A 9,427-nucleotide genomic window follows, 5' to 3' on the forward strand; every position below is an offset into this window, starting at 1 on the left:
TTCCAGTAATGGCTGCCGTTAGCAGTCCAGAGGTATATAGTCAAAGGTCTTACTCAACGCATACATCTGTTCTTATCTAACTTATGCCAGCACCATCTATCGCAAGACCGCGCAACTACACGGAATTTCGGCTCTGTTGACAGGCCCAGTCTTCACAAAACACCTGTATACACGTATTTTCTATTCGGTGGAAATATTTCTTTTCTAGATTTTCAGTCTTAGGTCTACAAACTCGGTATCGTTCGTTTCAATAATGTGACCTCAGCTGCACGCTTATTTTCAAGATATGGACTCTAAAACTCTTATATCAAGCAAATATATATCTGAAGTGACAGCTGTACCAGATTTGAGCCAAAAGTAAGTGAATTTTTAACGAATCTGAAACTTTTTTTCGATTTTCTCATGAAATCCAGTGCAGCTGAGGTCCTATTTGTGCGTACTTTAATTTAAGCAATAATACTTTTGCAATCCGTATCCAATACAGAGATTTTTCACCTAATGGAAATGTGGTAAAACAGGAGGCTTTAGCATCGCCTTAAGTTGAACACCTAGGATGCGTTCCGTTTCTCGCATGATGCGCATAATGCATCGTTTATCCTTGTTGCTCACCAAATGTTAAACAAGGACAATGGATGCATCATGCACATCATGCGCGATACGGAACGCACCTCTAATATATATACGTTATTGTATAAATGTTGCTAGCGCCGCGTTAATGGGCCTTTGGGCATTAAGTAATCATGCTAAAAGTGATCGTGTCAGGGGGCTGGTTGAGTCGTACGACTCTTGCGACGGAAAACGTCACATCATAATAAATATTTAACATATACGTATCTATAATTAAATATACATAAAAATATATTAAGAATACAATAAAAACTAAGTATCTAGTTTTACAACTCTATATTAATAAATTATATTATTATTACAAAATAATAAAAGAAGACAATGTAATAAATGCACATAGTGCGTATTGCACATGTTCTTTTTACGTCATGACCAGTCAATAAAATGCTAATCATTTATATGCTAGCCAATCAAATGTTGGCATTCTTTTGGTTGAAATTGATTACTGCGCATCCTTGAAGTTTACCTTGTCTTCTTCCATCATGCTATTATATATCTTTGAACACCTATAATAAAGACATAATATTGCAAATATAGTTACGTTTATATTTATTTATGCCCCGTAATAATATACTACACGTGAATAAAAATTCCGAGAAAATAACGTAATCTAGATTATCTGCATATACGTTTTATTCCGTCGCTCAATACTTGTTGATATGTATATACATACTTCATATACGTACCTTACAGTATAATTCTCACAAGGTTCCCAGAGGATCCGTAGAAACAAACTATTAAAATTCTTATGAACAGTATTAAAGCGTTTGTATCTCGTGCGACAAGAATAAATTCAAATTATTAGCCGACTGTTCGGGAACTATGACGGAGACGCTACAGACAGCGCTAGCACCGTTATTAATCATTGGCTCGTTCTGCAGTTTGGGTTTGTTTGAATATCCTCTTGGACAGCCAAGGCCATTTCTCTCTTGCCTGTATACTTTAATCACATCGAGCTTTTTTACGTATTTCAATTATTGTGAGTGCCTCTTCAATTATGAATGGCAGAAGGTAATCTATTGGATTAATATCATACTAACGATCAGCCAGATTACATTGATACTTGTTAGCAACTTTTATTTTAAGGTAAACGTTTTAAAATATACTAGTCTATTAGTTTCCAATATTATTTGGTTTATTAAAATTCTTTAACTTTGTTTAATCATTTTCTTTATTGAGAGTATTAAAGAAGTCTTAATCTCACAATTACGGGCAAATAGAAAATTAATAAAATGATCAAAATTGACCTTTGATCAAAATTTATAGAATGTTTTGAAACCGATCCACTTTAATGTTTATATTATTATTAACTGTAGATGAAATATGTTTTGCATTAATATTTATATTTGTATTACTTTCCTAAATTAGATTTAACATAGCTTTTTTGAATCTTAATGTTTCAAATACTAACCAAATTTCAATAATTCTTTATCTATAACATTAGCTATACAAATTGCTACAACCACTTGAGAATCCACGGGGTGAAGGAGGGGCAACCATGGGGGCTATGCTCCCCAACTCCTCCTTGGAGACTCCTTAAAAATATTTTGTAATGAAATGTTACACATATTTTTAATATTTCTAAAATGCGCTTAACCACAATTTTGATGTTCCAAAATATTTTTTAATTTAAGAATCTTCCATAGGTTCATGCGACTTACTGCTCTATTGTTAATACCGCGTTATGCAGCGTTATGTAAAAGTCCCTAATCGCAAGGCAACATAAAATAATACTGTGTTTGGCGATAAATTTTTTCCGATTATTGTTTCCGTTGAACAAAGTTTTTCAGCCCCTTGGTGTTTAAAAGTTCGGAAAATAAAGACATAGAAATTGTTAAAGAAACAGTGCTGAATAAGTTTACCAGAAATAGAAACTGTAAATTAGATATTTTGTTGCAAAATATTACAGCTATAGGTATATTGTATTATTATTTTTGCTGATATAATTTTAAATAAAATGTTTTATGAATTAAATATTTACATAGTACTTTCTCTCTCTCTCTCTCTCTCTCTCTCTCTCTCTCTCTCAATGTAATATTAACGATAATTTAAATAGTCCATCTTTTCGTATTTGACTTTAAAAAAATTTTGCTTGCAGCGCGCAAATTTAATAATAAGTAATAAGCGAGGGGGTAACCACTAGTTGAAATATCGTCCCGAAGATTACATTATTTCATATGATTTCATCTGATTACAAATAATTTTTTTCATTACATGAAAAAAATTATTTGTAATCAGATGAAATCATATGAAGTAATTTGATATGAAGTAATTTGATAAAATTGTGATTTTATTTAATTAATTTTAATATTATACAATAATTTCTCGTGGTTCCATATGTAATTATCGGATTATACGTAGAGCTGCCATATAAATTTTATAATGATTTCGTGGATTCTGTCCCAAGATTAATGCGTAAATCTGTCAGTGCCCCTCCCCCCTCCCCCCTTAACAAATGTCTGGATTCGCCCTTGGTCATAACAATTTTTATTCAAATGTAAACTCATAATAATTTTTTTATGGTACAATGGATCAATATGATTTTTTTTAGGAATTAAAAATGTGCTTGCATGAACTTTCCGTAGTAGACGACACATTGGAAGCACTCGATGCGCCAAAAGAATATCAACGGCTGCGTAACTGGATAATTCGAATAATAACTGGATGGATTGTACACATTTTTTTTCGCATGGCAATTCTTTGTGGCATATTTCTATTGCTTTATGTACCAATGAATATCGTTACAATTTATAAAGAATTTATGGTGCTTTATCCAGAATTTGTAATTAGCTTAAGTGCTGTGATTTGGGGAACTATCCTTAGGTTGGTATATAGAGTGTCCAAGAATGACCGCCAAATATTTTGTGCTCTGATAGAGGGAACTAAACTAAGTCGAAAAGTCCCGTACCATTTTGCAATTTTTGTAATAGTTAACAAGATGTAAATTATCAAAAATCGAATATTGACTTTTAATAATTTTTTACTTAAGCACTATCAACTTTAAGAAAAACATGAAGTAATAAAAATTGTTTGTTTTCTTCTCAGAGTTCTGAGGATTTTTTCAGTACTTTTTAGTACCACATTTTCTAATGTTGATAAAAAATAGTTGCCAATAATAAAATGCAATACTAATAAAAAGTTAATAAATATTCTGAAAATATTACATAAAATATAATAAAACATGAAAAACAAGTAACAAAGGTTTTATTTAGTCTGACTCTGATTGTTTATTAATAACGCAATTAAAATATATGTCCATAATGCATATATCTTATTTTTAATAAAAGACATAATTAAATCTTTTTCGTTAAATTCAGATACACAAGCTCCAGATTTGATCAAGTCAATGGTCGTTTACAAGTATTCTGTTCTGAATTTTTCGAAAATAATGCAGATAGAAGACAAAACAGATGTATTTTAGTGCGTCAACGGATGATGGGAATTAAGGATTGCAAACAATATATGTGGATTATAATGTAATTTTTTAAAAAGGAGTTTATACGAGCGCATATATATATATATATATATACAGTGTGCCTCACTGTATACACTTACGTCTAATATCTCAAAAAGTATAAAAAATTAAAAAAAAAGTTTTTGAAAGTGGAACGGTTCAGGGGGAGGGGGGCGCTTTGGTTATGTTTATTTTTTCTAGATAGAGACGACAAAAAGATATGATGGTCATTTTCACTTTTTAAAATAGAATTATATGATTTTTTACACTATAATTCTTCTAATAATTCTGCATATAAAAGTATTAAGGTAGAGATAACAAAAAACTAATAATTTACGACATATTGTATAAGAGAAATCTGGGATAGTTGGTACATGGGGCACATAGGTATACATATTACCTACTTAATATTCCAAAATAATAAACGATAATATTGCGCGCGCGCGTGCGCGCGCATAAACAATATATTATTTCCGCAGAAACATTACGGCTATCATGCTACAATAAGTTATTTCAAACCTATATATATATATATGCATACAGAGTGTCCGGAAATTTATTGCCAAACGCTTCTGTAGATAGAGCGTACTAAATCGAATCGAAAAGTCCTCTACCATTTTACAATTTTCGCAACAGTTAACATGATAATAACAGAGTTGGGAAGCGTTCCTTTTTCCGTTACTTTTTAAACAATTTGATAATAATCTGTTACAATTTTTTATAACTAAATGCTAAAGTTGTGCCAAGGTTGGAAAAGTCGACTTTTATCGAGTATACACAGAGAAAAAGATTTCTTTGGTAATAAATTTTATCGTATCCAAATAAATTTGTTATTTGAAATGGTCCAAACAAACCAATGTTTGAATCAATAAGTGTGATTGTTTGAATTTAAAACAATGTATATCTTTGTCTTAAATACATTATTTGTTTGTGTGAACAGATAAGGGACTCCGCACAATAAAAGGAACAGGGAACCGAGAACAGAGAATAAGAATTTCAGCCTATCAGGAATACGCAGTGTGTATTCCACAATACATGATTTCTAATAGGTTGAAATTCTTATTCTCTGTTCTCTGTTCCCTATTCCTTTTATTGTGCGGAGCTCCTAATATCTATCTTCAGTATTCGCGTGATCAACTGTACGGCACAATCATAATTGATGTAGCACATAGCACTGGTCGTTTAATTCTGTTGTTAAACGTATAAGCCATTGTTTCCATATTTTCGGTCAAAAAATGTAATGACTATACTAAGAAAGCAATTATTTACATCAAATAACCTAACCTCTATGAATATATATTTTGCCATTTTCAAATAAACAATTTGTTTCTTTGTTTGTATTCATTGTAACCAAATAATATATTATTTAATTGAAAGATATTACTTCAAATAATAATGTTATTTCTGTCAAGCAATAGAGATTTCTCAAATAAAACAACAAAATTTTTATTCAAACAAATAATATTTCGTACAAGCATATGTTGTTTCAATAAAACAAATTTTAGTCAAATAAATAGGAATACTAAATCCAAAGAAACCTTTTTCTCTGTGTAATCGTAGCGTTTAGTTATAAAAAAATGCAACGTCATGTTTATTATAAAAAGTAAAGGAAAAGTAACGGAAAAAGTAACGCTTCCTAACTCTGGATATTAATATATAGCTATAAAAATTGCCTAATATTGGTCTTCAATCATTTTTTTCTAAAATACTATCAATTTTACAGAAAAACTTCAAGAGATAAAAATTGTTTACTTTCTTCTCATAGAACTCTAAGAATTTTTTAATAATTTTTTATCAACTTTTTAGTGCTGCATTTTCTTATTGACAACTATTTCTACCAACATAAGAAAAGATACGGTATTAAAAAATTCTAAAAAAATTCTCAGAACCTATATGAGAAAAAGATAAATTTTTGTTTGTTGCTGTTTTTCTGCAAAGTTGATGGTACTTGAGTAAAAAGTTATTAAAAACCAATATTTAGCGACCTTTAGTAATTAATATCTTGTGATCTAGTGTGAAAATTGTAAAATGGTAAAGAAATTTTCGATTCAGTTTAGTCCGCTTTACCTGTGCACGAAATTTGGCAGTTATTCTGGCACACTCTATATATAATGTCGGTAAAAAATTTTTTATGTATGAATATGGATAAATATGTTTAAACATACATAAACATGAATAAATATTTATGAACATATATAATTATATATGAAATATGTCCATACATGCTCATACATTCTTCTTTCTTTCGTAAAATTACTTTTTGGTGTAACAGAAATAATAATAATGTGAAAACATTAAAAATAATTTAAAGGATAATTTTCGTACTATTTGTTTAAAAAAAATCAAGTTTGGAGAAAAACAAAGAAAATTAGTCTCATAAAATTATATATAAAATTGTTCATATACAATTGGGAACCTAATAAAAAATTGGGAATCCCCTCCCTATATGACTTTGACCTTGACATAGGTTGTCAAGGTCATAACCCTGAGTGACTTTCAACAAATTTTAGCCGTCGCTTTTTATTCGTTAAAAAGTTATTAATAAAAAAAGTTTGAAAAAATAACTAATTTCTGTTATATGTAGTATTAAAAACTATTCTATATCCTTCCTTGCTTACATAATGGCTTTCCACGCAAAGGGAATTCCACCCCACTTCCCTCCTGATAAGGGGCACACGACTTTCAACGCGAAACGAGTTCCATTCCACCTTCGCCCCTGTTAAATTTCTATTTAAATTTCTATTTTATATTGTAGAAAATAGGCATTATTTTTCAAACTTTTTTGTTAATAACTTTTCAACTAATAACAATCGACGGCTAAATCTTGTTACAGCTTGCTATTCTTGCTAACTCGATTTGCGTACTGCTTCCTATATGATCCTTGGACATTCCTTCTTACAAGAAGCGTATCTCTCTGGTGGCGGGACCGCGTACTTATTTACTGAATTGTAATATTGCAACAATATATTGCAACAATGTTTTATGAAATATTGCCATCTTTCAAAATAATATTGCTGCCATATTTTGGGCTATACGGATTATTTTACATATAATTATGTATCCTTATGATTATTTATACGTGTTTATGTATATTTATACACATTTATACATATTCATATATGAAAAATTTTTTACCGGGATATGTATAATATGTACATATATGTATATAATCAGGTCCGGCAACTATAGTGTGGAATCATGAAGCACTCCATACCCAAAATTTATCTTATAAGTAAAGTTATCTTTCCGTGACTCGCAGAATTTAATGAAACTTGGTACACGTGTAGAGTAAGCAAAAATAATAGACACGTATTTTTTATATCGCAATAGTGCAGATTTAAGAGTGGAAACTACCACTTATAATCACGAATACTTAATTCCTCGTAGCTTGTTGTATTTTCATGTTTTTTGAAATTAAATTTTGTGTAAAAATTGTAGAATTCAAAATAGCGGATTCAATATGGCGGATTCCTGCAGTGAATTCAAACTATCTGATCCCGCTCTTTGCCGAACCCAGGAATAACCGACGAGGAGGTGGCGAGAGTCTATTCCCATTTTGTTTTTTATTATTTTTTTTTATATTTTTCATGTTTTTATGTTTTTATACTTTTTAGATTTTTTCTTAATTTTTTTTAACAATTACGTTATTCTCACCTCTATGTTCATTTTTTCATTTTTATGCTACATACTCTTTGCAGAAATAATATTCAATAAAAAAATATTGTATGCACAAAGATTTTGCATACCAAGTGCACTTTATGACTGCTACATTATTACATAATAATTTGCAGATAGCTTCACAATTTTTAAAACAATAATCTACTGGATTATCAAAATGAAGTGGTTTCTCTTGTAAGTATCCACTTTTATACCATGAATACTTAGGGTGCTTTCCGATTCATGCATGATGCGCACGAATCGCATTAATGCTTAAACATCGTTTCGTTTTATGTACAAAATGGCGACCAGAAAATTATTGTCTTTATTCATTAGTAATGTTATTAATGAATGTGATTCATCTTTATCATCATCCTTATCATCATCTTCGTCATCAGATAGTGAAGATGAAGGTTTACAAGCACTGTATTTAGTGCAACTGATTAATGAGACACGTAATGAGGTTACAGTAAGAAAAAAGCTTGAAAATTATGTTGAAACAATCGTTCCCGGTTACACAAAATATGAATTCAAGGAACATTTTAGGTAAGATAAGTAAAGATTATATCTAAAATTTATTAGTTTAATTCATTTTAATGTAATGCAATGTATTTTTATCACAATTATTTTGTATGTAATAAGCAGAATGTAATTATAACGTATTTTTTACAATTAGATATACTATTTTTTTTATATAGAATTTCCAGATACTTTCCAAGAGGTTTTATCATTTATTCGTCCTCGATTGAATGCAACAAATAGTGCAAGTGGTAGAAAACCAATTCCTGCAAACACTCAACTTCTCATAGCATTGTGGTATATGGCAACGCTAGATTCCTACAGGTATTACTATTATTAGCCAGAATTAAAGTTCTGAGATCACAAAAATAGCTAGCTCAACCGTTGTCGCTTAAATATAACCTATTAATATAAATTATATTTTATTTTAGATCTGTATGTGAAATGTTTGGGATTGGAAAAGCTACAGCTAATATATTTACGATTTACTGTTGCATTGGATTGATCAACTTCTCTTTTTGTAGAAGGAAATTTAATTTCATTTCCTTTCTCCTTTTCTGAATCTGAGGATAGTGACGATGAGGGACCCTCGCTACTTGCGATAGCAGGAGGTGTTATATATTTTTTGTCTCCAAATATGGAATCCATTACCTAAGAAATATTTAAATAAGTTTTTATACACCACACATATACAAGGTGTTCGGTCCGTTCTACCTGCTCGTGACAGGCGTTCCGATAATTTTCAAACACCCTGTATAAAGCAAATTAATATTTAATTAAATATACCTACTTACAGTCAAGAATGGCCAAGAATTTTTCTACAATTACCAGATTTTTTATTTTGATCTTTAATGTTCTTATATGTCCTTTTTAAGCCCGAAATTTTTGTTGCACATTGCAAACCTGTTACATTAAGTAATGAATTTTTCATCTTTATTTCCGCAGCTATCTCATCCCAGATTTTATTATGCCTTTTATTTTGTGAAAATTCGTTTTCTTTTTCTCTATAGATTTCTAATAGCAATTAGCAAATATACAGCAGTATCACCTCAAATATAAGTACCTAAAGTATCTAAATCATAATGTAAATAAAAATAAAATATACGAAAAAGAAAAAACTTATTTATCTAAAAAAATATTTATTTATTATTTATTTATTTATTATTTATT

This window comes from Trachymyrmex cornetzi, unplaced genomic scaffold (assembly GCF_001594075.2).
Source record: "Trachymyrmex cornetzi isolate Tcor2-1 unplaced genomic scaffold, Tcor1.1 scaffold325, whole genome shotgun sequence".
NCBI lineage: Eukaryota > Metazoa > Arthropoda > Insecta > Hymenoptera > Formicidae > Trachymyrmex > Trachymyrmex cornetzi.